We start from the raw sequence: 11,873 nt of genomic DNA on the forward strand, positions 1-11,873 counted from the left end.
TCATGTCACCCACAAATAATGACAGTTTCACTTCTTCCTTTCCAATTTGGATGCCTTTATTTCTTGTTCTTGACTGATTGCTGTGGCTAGGACTTCTAATACTATGTTGTATAAAAGTGGTGAAAATGTACATCCTTGTCTTGTTCCTGATCTTAAGGAGAATGGTTTTAGCTTTCCCCATTGAGTATGATGTTAGCTGTGGGTTTGTCATATATGGCCTTTATTATGTTGAGATATGTTCCCTCTACTCTCACTTTGCTGAGAATTTTTATCATAAATGTACACTGGATTTTGTCAAATGCCTTTTCCGCATCTACTATTATGATCATATGATTTTTGTCCTACATTTTGAGTATGTGGTGTATCACATCAATTGATTTGTGGGTATTGAACCGACCTTGCATACCAGGAGTAAATCCCACTTGATCATAGAGTATGATGTTTTTAATGTTTTGCTAATATTTTGTTGAGGATTTTTGCATCTCCCTGTTCATCAGGGATACTGGTTTATAATCTTCGTTTTTTGTGATGGCTTTGTCTGGTTTTGGAATCAGAGTAATGGTGGCCTCATAAATTGAGCTTGGAAGCCTTCCCTCCTCTTGAATATTTTGGAAAAGTTTGAGAATAGATATTAGTTCTTCTTTGAACAGTTGCGAAGTCAAGGACTTTTTTTTTCTTGGGAGACTTTTGATTACTGAATCAATTTCATTAGTAGTAATCTGCTAGGTCAGATTTTCTGTTTTTTTCTTGGTTCAGATTTGGAAGATTGTATGCTTCTAGAAATTTACCCATTTCTTCCAGATTGTCCAACTTGTTAACATATAATTGTTCATACTATTTTTCTTGCAATCTTTTGTATTTTTCTGGTCTCAATTTCCTCTTCTCTTTCATTTCTGATTTTATTTGGGCCTTCTCTTCTTTTTCTTGACGAGTCTGGTTAAAGGTCTATCAATATTTTTTTTATCATTTAAAAGAATCAGCTCTTTGTTTCATTGACCTCTTGTATTGTGTTTGTAGACTCTATTTCATTTATTTCCACTCTGGTCTTTATTATTTCCTTCCTTCTACTCATTTCAAGCTTTGTCTGCTGTTCTTTTTTCCAGTTCCTTTAATTGTAAAGTTAGATTGTTTATGTCAGATTTTTCTTGTATCTTGAGATAGGCCTGTATTGTTATGAACTTCCCTGTTAGGACTGCTTTCACTTTGTCCCATAGATTTTAAAGTCTATTTCGTCTGATATAAGTATTGCTACTCCACCTTCCTTTTTTTTTTTTTTTCATTTAATTGTGTTTTCATTTTCATGTATCTCAAGGTATCTTTTGAATTATCTGTTAATCTCATTGTTAACTCATTCATTGTTTAGTAGTAAGTTATTTAACCTCCATGTGATTGTGTGGTTTTTAGGGTTTTTTGTAATTGATTTCTAGTTTCATATCATTATGGTTGGAGAGGACACTTGATATGATTTCAATCTTCTTGAATTTATTGAGACTTGTTTTGTGGCCTAATATGCAGTCTGTCTTGGAAAATGTTCCATGTGCACTTGAAAAGAATGTATATTCTGCTACTTTGGGGTGGAATGCTCTGAAAATATCAATTAAATTCATCTGGTCTAGTGTATCAGTTAAGGCTGCTGTTTCCTTGATAATTTTCTGTTTGGAAGAATGGTTCATTGGTGTCAATGGTGTGTTGAATTCCCCTACTATGATTGTATTTCTGTCAATCTCTCTCTTTATGCCCATCAATATTTGCTTGACATATTTAGTTGCTCTTATATTGGATGCATAGATGCTTACTAGGGTTATATCCCTTTGTGGGATTGATCTCTTTGTCATTATGTAATATCCCTCTTTGTCGCTTATGATAGCCTTTGTTTTAAAGTGTATTTTGTTTGATATAAGTATTGTTACCCCAACTTATTTATTTGTCTCCATTTGTGTGACTATCTTTTCCATTACTTTACTTTCAATCTATGTGTGTCTTTTGAGCTGAGGTGGATCTCTTGTAGACAGCATATGTATGGGTCTTGTTTTCTTATTCGTTCAGCTAGTAGCTACTCTATGTCTTCTAATTGGTGCATTTAAAACATTTACATTTAAAGTGATTACTGATAGGTATCTAGCTATTGCCATTTTATTATTCACATTTTGGATTTTTTATTTGTTTGTTTTCCCCTTTCTTCTTCTTAAAGAAGTCTCTAACATTTCTTATAATACTGACTTGATGGTAATGAAGTCTTTTAGTTTTTTCTTGTCTGAGAATCTCTTTATCTCTTTTTCACTTTTAAACAATAGCCTTGCTGGGTAAGGTAGTCTTGATTGTAGGTCCTTGCTTTGCATCACTTTGAATATTCATGTCACTCCCTTCTGACCTGCAAAGTTTCTGTTGAGAAATCAGCTCATAGTCTTATGGGAGTTCCTTGTAAGTAACTAGCTGTCTTTCTCTTGCTGCTTTTAGAATTCTCTGTTTGTCTTTTACCCTTAGCCATTTTAATTGTGATGTGTCTTGGTGTGGGACACATTGGATTCACTTTGTTTGGGACTCTGTGCACTTCCTGGCCTTATATGTCTACTTCCTTTGCCAGGTTAGGGAAGTTTTCAGTCATTATTTCTTCAAATAAGTTCTCAATCACTTGCTCCCTCTCTTCTCCTTGTGGTACTCCTTTGATGTGAATGTTGTTATGCTTGATGTTGTCCCAGAGGTCCCTTAAACAATTTCCATTTTTTAAAAGTTCTTTTTTCTTCTCATTCTGATTGGATGTTTTCTGCTACCTTGTCTTCTAAATTACTGATCCAATTCTTTCCTTCATCTAATCTGCTGTTGATTTCTTCTGGTGTATTCTTTGTTTCAGTTATTATATTCTTTATTTCTGACTGATTCTTTTCTATGGTTTCTATGTCCTCTTTTATGCTTGTTATCTCTTTGTTGAACTTCTAAGTTCCTTAAGCATTCTTATAACCAGTATTTTAAACTCTGTCTCTGGTAAGTTGGTTGCCTCCATTTCATTTAATTCTTTTTCTAGAGTTTTCTTCTGTTCTTTCATTTGGGACATCTTTCTTTTCATTGTGGCTGCCTTTCTGTGTTCATTTCTATGTATTAAGTAGATCTCCTATGTCAGTGTTCACTGCTGGCTTCATGTAGTATGTGTTCTGTGTGGTCCAATGGCTCAGTCTCTTTGGTCACCTATGCCATGTGTTCTAGGAGTGTCTTTTGTGTGTGTTGTGTGTATTTTCCTTTTATAGTTGAGTCATAATTGTTTTTGGCACATCAGTGGGTGGGTTTGACTCTTGGGCTGATTGGCTGTGAGTATTGGATATGCCCACAACATATGCACTGCTATGTGAGGGTGACCCTTCAGAGGGGGATTCATCCCAGCAGGTTCTTGTGCCTTTTGAGACCACCCTTTGGGTGTGCTGCTTGTGGGGCTAACCAGGTAGTGCTCTGGTGTGGTCTGAAGCTGGTCTCTGAATGTGTTGTTTCTGGTGTCTCTTGGGAGGGGTCCCAGGCAGGCCAATTTTAGCCTTGCCTGTGACCTGCCCAGGGCAACCTGGTAGGAGCTATAAAGCTATATGCAGTTGGTTGCAGCCTCTTCTGGACCTGGAAGCCTGTGGGGTGACCTTGCTGTGAACTGAGGCTGGGTGCCACAGTATTGGACCTGGGGAAGCATAGCAAAAGGCTCAGCCTCCACCCCCCAGGCCTGTTGCCATCTGCCTGCTGCCCATAAGGCTCAGCTGCTAAAAGAGCCTCCTTAGGTGTGTGGTTGGGCTGGTTGTCCCACTGTTGACAGTGCCCCTGGCGATGCTGCCCAAGTTGAGCAGGGTGACGTCGCAGGGAGTCACCATGGTTGTACAAGTAGTATTCACAAAGTTCATGCAGATTCAGTTCTTGCACCAGTAGCAAGCCTGTGGACACTCCACAAACTGCCCAAAGAATACCTAGGCCAGCCACCTCTTGCCTGGGGCCCCCAGATCTCCAAGAGACACCCAAGAAAGGCTGCAGCACAAGCTGGAGCTAACTGCCTGCTGCCAAAAGTGTTCCAGGGAGCTGCACAATCCACTGCAGGCCCTCTGCTGCTAGAAAAGCCTCCCAAAGCATGCGGAGCAGGGCTTGCCACCCAGGTGCCCAGAGTGCCCCTGGGTGATGGGAGCATCCCAGGGCGTCACCACGGTGGGGCACAGGGAGATCACTAGTTCAACTCGGTCTCAGATTTGGCCATGTGGGGGAGGGCTCAACACAGAAAATATGGTGATCTCCTGTAGGCTACACATGAAACAGACTCCACACAGGAATAATGGCAGCTGTCCCTCGAGCCCTCCTTCTGAAGCCACACAGTTCAGCATTTCCCTGTATGTCTCTGGTACCTCTCAAATGGCTGCCCCTCCGCCAGAGCCCAGGGTGAGTGCTTTCAAGTGAGTGAGTCTGTGCATAAGCCCTTTAAGAGGACATGTGGGTTTCCAGCCACCTTCTGTCTCACCAGGATGAGCAGATGGAATCCTCACTTATTTTTACAGCCTCGTGTTGTTAGGGATCCTCGTCCTGGCACCAGTACTTAGAGCTGGGGAGCCCATTTTGGTCCTGGGGTCCCTTGCTCCTCTGGGGAGGAACTGAGTGGCTGAAATATTCCTCCTGATTCTCATCTGCCATAGCCAGATGTTGTGGGACTCCTCTTCCTGGCACTGGACCCCTGGACTAGGGAGGCCAGTGTGAGGCTGCGACCTCTCACTCTTCGGGGAGAACCTCCACCACCAAGGTGTCCCTCCCGATGCTCAATAACTACCTGTGTCTGAGGTTTCATATTCTTATGGAACCCCCATATGTACATATGAAATAAATTTGGACATATTCTCTTGTTAATTTATCTCATGTTAATTATATTGTTAATTTCTAAGCCTGAAGAATTTAGAAAAGTGAGAGGAAAATTTGTTTTCCCACCCTCCCCACCCATGGTAAGAAGTTGCTGCTTGCAGTGAGGGTCTGTGGTGGGCATTGTCAGTATGTGATAGGAAGGTAAGGGCGAGCTTGTCCATCAGTGGGGTGAGTGGGGTGGGAGTGTACCTGTGCCCTGAACATCTACACGACTCAGCTCTCTGACTCCAGGGCTGCTCCCAGAGCATGTGGGTGCCAGGGGCCTGCCAAATTGAGCTTATATTCCTCTATGGTCTACCCACCTCCAGGTGCAGGGAACTGTTCATCTCTGCTTAAGCTGCTTGTCTGGATTTGGGGATGGAAGAACCAGTACTTAACGCCCTTGAGATGAGTCAGCAAACCCGGTGTTGCCCCTTCCTGCAGGTGCTCATGTGGCACTTCAGAAGCTGCACTGGCTGCAAGCCCTCTCTCTGAGGGTAGGGGCAGCTTTGGTCTGGGATAACAGCCTCCAGGTTGTCTCCAACTTACCACCTACCTAGCACGGGTGAGGACACATTAGATTGGCCACTGGGGAAACTGAACTTAGCACATATCCTGGACAACCAGACTGATATCCTAGCCAAGTCAGAGTACACCTTCCTGGACCCCTCAAGCGTTTGCCAGCAGGCCAAGTTTGAGACAAAACTGAGCAACTTGTATACCCTGTGACCATAAAAGAGTAACTTAACCTCTCTGGGCACGTTTCCACTTTTACAAAAGAAGAAAAAGAAAAAGAAAAGAGAGAGAGAGAGAGAGAAAGAGAGAGAGAGAGAGAGAGAGAGAGAGAGAGAGAGAGAGAGAGAGAGAACAAGGAGGGATAAAAATATTCAGAAATGAGGAAAGAGTTATTATCAGCAATAAAAGAACAGTGTTTACCACCCTGCGCCCCCCTCCACCACCACCCCCAGCCTGGGTTGAATCTGTGTCACTACTTACTAGCTGTGTGATCTTGAGCAATTTAATTAACTTCTCTAGGCCTCAAGGGCCTGTGTCTAAAATTGAGATAATGATAGCACCTACATCAGAGGTTTATTTTGAGGATTAAATGATAATCTACCTCAAATGCCTGGCACAGTCAACATGCTTAGTAAACATTACCTGCTTATTATTTGCTACAGTGCATAGCTAGAGGTGGGTATTATAATCCTTATTGTAGGTGGTGTGGGTGTCAAAAAGCACTTTTTCTCCTACCTTCTAAATTCTTCTGGCTGAATGAATAAATTAACATGAGACAGATTACCAGGATAAAATTTTCAAATTTATTACATATGTACATATGGGGGTTCCATGTGGGTATGAGACCTCAGAACACAATGGGCCGTTGAGGCTTATACGTCATTCTGGACAAAGGAGAAGGAGGCAGGGGTCTGAGATTCCAAAAGGAAAGCAGGCAACTCATAGGGAGATGAGAAAGAGCAAACCTGTGGTAAACAAGTTCTTACAGGGCCACCCAGAAGCAATGGGACACAGAGGGGAGTCCAGCAAACAGCCTCTGCTAGATTTCTCCTGGTCCACACACTTAATCCATAAGTGATAAAGTGACTATGCTAAGGTGAACAGCTCCCTTCTTTTAAGCAGGTTTTTCTATCTGAATTCCTTTAGGCAGGTAAGGGGGAAGGTCAAAGGTTCCTTCTGTGTCTTTTTTTCTTAATAACCAGCTTAAGATCAATATCCCAAAGGGCATATTTTTGGGTGCACACTGGTTCCCTCAGTGGTGAAACTGAAGGTCAGAGGAGTTGGGTAGCAGGCTGAAGTTCACCAGCTAGACAGGGGCAGAGCCAAAGGCAGTGAGGGCCCTTCTCTGCACCACCATGGGACCAGTGGCCAGCCCGGGCATCTGGTAGTGCCACAGGTAACTCAGGTGCCAAACACATCAGCTGCTGCTCAGGCATGGCTAAGCGGCCCATGCCAGGGGACACAGCACGCCATGTTCTCACCAGCTGGGCTAGAGGAGCAGCGTCCCAGAACAGCACCTCACCCACCACCTGCCTGGTCCTCCGAAATAGACAGAGTCTCATCTTAACAACAGGAAGTGGGACCTTGACACAGCTGCAGTGCATCTCCACCCCCATCCTGAGTGTAGGGTGGGGCCAGGGCCTGGGTCCCAGGACATAAAGTGCCTTCCAGAGGACAGCTCACCTCCTCCCTCTCGTCCTCACTCTGAGTCTCCAAGAGAATATTCTATCTCATCTTCCTCATTGCCGTGAGTTTCTCTCTTAGACACAAACAATAGAAGCCACCATCTGTCCAATGTGTGCCATGTGCCAGACACTCAAGTGCTTCACATGTGTCAACTCTAAGCTCATTGCAACCCTGAAGAGAGTGTTGTTATTATCCGCATGTTACAGATGGGGAAGCTGAGGCCCAGAGAGGTTTAGTAATTTGCCCACAAACACAAAGCTAGTAAGTGACCGTGCTTGGGATTCAAAACCAGGCAACCTGACATAAAGGCTAGGGTTGGTTTTTTTTTAATAATTCCAATTTACAGAAAAATTAAAAGAATATTACAAAGAATTTCTATATACCAATTATTAACATTTTGCCCTATTTTTGCTTTATCATTCTTTCTCTCTCCCTCTCTTGGCTGTTTGAATATTATATTTGAGAGTACCTTGTTGGCATGTACCTTTATCCCTAAACATTTTAGCATGGGAATTTTAAGAATAATATTCACTTATAAACCCAAAATATGATTATCAGAATCAGGAAATTTAACATTGCTACAATGATATCTTCTACGCTACAGACCTTATTAAAATTTCACCAATTTCTCAATAATGTTCTTCTTGTTTATTATTTTCTGGTGAAGAATTTTCATGTTTTTACTCTCCTTTAGTATGAAATGACTCCTTGGTCTCTCTTTGTCTTTCATTATATCAGCACTTTTTACTAGTGCAGAGCTCTACCCCATCCCGAACCACCCTCATTTGGGTTTGTCCAAGCTTTCTTATAATTAAATTCAGGTTATACATTTTTGGCAGGAATCCCTGGAGGTGATGATATGTTCTCAGTGATGTTGATTGGCCCCATTTCTGGTGATATTAACTTTGATCATTGGTTAAACTGACATCTGCCAGTTTTCTCCACTACAAAGTTATTTTCCTTTGTAATTAGTAAGTTATTTGCGGGGAGTTGCTTTGAAAGTATGTAAAAGGCAGTTGTCATCAAACTTTCACCCATCACTTTAGCTTCCACTGATGCTCCTTACCTGCATCAGGTGTCACTGCAAAGTGGGGAAGGGTGGCTTGCCAACTCCATCACTCTTTCTACATTTATGAGTTGATTTACTACTGTAGTTGATTTTTCTCTTCTCCTCCATTTTATCACTTATTATCAGTAGGGACTCATGGATTCTTATTTTTTTTCTTGTCTGATAATCCATTACTATCATTATTTACTGTGACGCTCAAATTGTCCTAGATGTGGCCAGTAGGCTCCTGCTCGAGCTGGCTCCTGTCCCCTTGACAGGTTCCCATGATTTTTTGCACACTCTGTAATATAAGACATGCTCATCTTGTATTTTCGCTGTCCTAGCCATTGCATGCAAGCATCCCTGGTTCTTCTAAGTGGAGAACGGCATGTAGTAACCAAGGTTGAGGCACAGGTGTGCTCATTGGTACTGATGTGACATTGTTCTGATGTAGAGGCTGTGCTTCTAATCACTGTACTGACCTGTCCCTTGTCCTATGCAGCTGCCCAGGTTCCTCTCTCAGAGGGATACCTACACTACAGGCAGTCAAATCTGAGGTACCATTGGCATGGCTTGCATGGTGGGTCCTATTGCTGGCTTAGTGTTTCCTGGCCCATATCTTTCTCTGTTCCTCTTTCAACACGGGCTATTCTGTTATTTTAACCAGCCCATCCCCAAAGGCAGCCAAAGCTATGCCTCAAAGCTCCTGTTGGCCTTACTGTGGCCACACAAGAGGTCATTAAGAATCATTAGTGAAACAGATTCCCACTTCCCAGCAGGACCTACTAGGCACAGTGTGAAGGAAGAAGAAGAGAGCGTGTAAATGAATGCTCCAACTCCACGGTGGGCATAGCAGCCTTCCATCTTAAAGGTGTAGTTTAAAATCTCTCTGAAAATTAATGTTTGTCCCAGAGAGTGAAGGAAACCAAAATTCTACCACTCCAAAGTTGACTTTGGGATTTTGATTTTAAGCTGGATATTAAAAAACAAAAGACTCAGAAAGAGTCTTCCCCATTTGACCCTCCCCCCTTTCTTGCCTAAGAGATTCAGATGGAAGGGAACCTTAGCATAATTGCCTTAGTATTAGACGGGAAGACTCCAAGCCTACTGACTAGATGTCCCCATGTCCCATTGGTTTCTAAGTCACTTAGCAAAAATTTACCTGCCATGTGTATTCTGCTCTTCCTGCAAATCACCCCTTTTCACTTTCAAAATCTAAGACCCCCTTCCCTTTTTTTTCCTTCATCCAAAATGTCACATATACCCAATTTTGCAAATTCTTTGGAACTTTCATGCTAATGTGAATTCCCTGTGTGCACGTACTAAAACTTGATTTTTCTCCTGTTAATCTCTGTTAATTTGATTGTTAGTTCAGCTAGAACTTAGAAGGTGGGAGGAAAAGTATTATTATTTTTAACCTTCACAAGGGGTGTCTGTGTGTGTGTGTGTGTGTGTGTGTGTGTGTGTGTGTGTGTGTGTGATCCAGGAACCAGACACTTAGAAGACTATCTTACCTGGTGGGAAGCCCTTAATGCGGCTGAGACATGAGCTGCAAATGTCACCTGAACAAGCAGCCCAGAGCACCACCCCCGTGCTTCCCAGGGCATTACTCGAGACACGCACTGTCCAAAACAGTAGCCACTAGTGTGGTATGGCTATTTACATTTTAACTCATTGAACTTAAATTAGATTAAACATTAAATCCTCGGTTGCACTGGCTACATTTCGAGCACTGCACAGATATAAAACCTCTTTCATCACAGAACATCCAACTGGACAGTGCTGTTCTGGATTGAATAACTCAAAGGGCTGGCAGAACTGTCCAGAGAAGCATGTGATGGGCCCCGGGGGAGATCAAGCTGTATGGATAGGTTCATAATAGATTTTCCTTAAGGTGTGTGGAAGTTGTGACTATTTGAAGAAGGACATCCTCCTGTGACGGCTATGGACCTGAGGCCAAGAGAAGCAGGAGCTTTCAGGCTGTGCCTGGAAGGCAGGTAACCTGGCCAAGTGAAACCCTTCCATTGTCCTCTCTTTCAGTAAAGTGTGTCACAAACAGGAAAGCTGGCTGTTGATAGTGGGAGGGAGAGTCTGCAATACATGTCTCTTGGGGTTAGAGCCAATGTCATTTGCATATCGAAGGACAAGGGAACCTGGGGACACCACTTGACAGGTCCCTTCTTTCAGCTCTTGACTCAATGTCACTTACAGGGGCTTCCCTTGGCCACCTGGTTCAAAGGAACAGCCTCAGCCTGTCCGTCACATCTTCCACCCTCTTTCTTGCTTTGTGTTTCTTAGCACTTGTCATTCTCTGACATCGTGCAGATTTGATTAACCCGTGTTGTTTATCGTCTGTTGTTCCTATGACACGTTGGCCCATAGGGGCAGGTATTTTCATGTGTTTTGTCTACTTCTATATCCCCACCCCCTAGAGCAGAGCCTAGCACAAGGTTGCCAAGTGATAATTGTGTGCTCAGTGATTGAGGGGCCTGTACTTGGCCCACCTTTGTAAGCCTCGGGTATTCCTTCCAGAACCAGATGGGGAGAAGTGAGCGAGTGCTCTTTGAGGATAAAATATTGCACATACCCTACTCCCACAATGCTAGACTACCGCTAAGTCTGCAAATGAGCCATTGTCTCTCCCTCGTCTCCTCTACCTCCCCAAATACACACGTGCTTGTATATACACCCACAGGTGCACGCGCGCGCGCACACACACACACACACACTCATGCACACCCACGCGTACAAATGCATGTGTGCACACATACACACTTACTGACTTACCCTGTGCTGTTCTTTCTTCCCAGGATGTCCTTCTCCAGCAAACACTAGTCTTTCCAGAAAATTCTTACTCCTTCAACCCTCGACTCAGATGCTGCCACCTCTGGGACATCAGCCTGACACCCACGGGTTGACTCAGGGCTCTGAGACCTGGGACACAGTGCTTATCCTTGCAGCTGTCTGGCCATTTAGAACTTCCTGTTAACACGTCTGCCTCCCTTCCTGGCTGAGCTCGCCTTAACAGGGGTTGTTTTCTATTCATGAAGTATTTGTCTCATTCGGAATAATTTTTATGTTTCTCAGTGCCCCCCCCCACCCAATATCTTACAAAAGCTATTTGATATATGCAGTGTCTAGTTCATGTTTAATCAGGGCTTTGTGTCCGTATAAAACCTGAGTTACTGTGGTACCTACCAGATGCTCTTAGCTGTCTGACTTTATACCCTTTTCTTGACACTGGGTCCCAAAATGTCCTGTGACTACCTCTGGGCAAAGCCAAACTGCTTATTTTATACATCGTGACATAATTCTTTCTTTGTACATCCAATTAACGGTGGTAGACTCTGTAAAGGGCTCTTTTCATATTACAGCAATGTTACTTCTTCCTGACAAAAGCAATAAATATGCCTGTGTCTAATTGCTTGTCCCTGAGCTAATTATTAGGTTAAAAATAAATAAGTAACAGACAGCTTTTTTTTTACAGAATATTAAGATCTGAGATTTCACTCATTCATTCATTCATTCATTTATTCATTTATTCACTCATACAATAAATATATGTAAGCCATCTATTTATGATTATTAGCAGTAATTATATGAGTAATACAAAGACAAATTAATCATGAATCCTACAGTCAGAGAGCTTATAGTCTGGAGAGATAGAGGATGTAAACAAAATCATGTAAACACAATGAAGAATGAGATATATGATGTAAGATAGAAATAAGGTGTTTGAGAAGACACTGTTTCTAATTGAGAGGATCTGTTTGCTAAA

General features: G+C 42.7%; 1 long non-coding RNA gene across 1 annotated transcript in view; it reads right to left on the reverse strand.

Annotated features, from left to right (window-relative positions):
• LOC141572118 (uncharacterized) overlaps nt 1-11,368 on the reverse strand; it is a 116,123-nt gene extending 104,755 nt beyond the window's left edge. Inside the window, exon 1 of the long non-coding RNA XR_012497282.2 lies at nt 10,883-11,368. This is a non-coding gene — a long non-coding RNA (uncharacterized LOC141572118). The remainder of the gene's footprint in view (nt 1-10,882) is intronic.
• Nucleotides 11,369-11,873: the final 505 nt, after the last annotated feature.

The sequence above is a fragment of the Rhinolophus sinicus genome, chromosome 17 (assembly GCF_057876585.1).
Source record: "Rhinolophus sinicus isolate RSI-liver-muscle chromosome 17, RSI-T2T, whole genome shotgun sequence".
NCBI classification, from domain to species: Eukaryota; Metazoa; Chordata; class Mammalia; order Chiroptera; family Rhinolophidae; genus Rhinolophus; species Rhinolophus sinicus.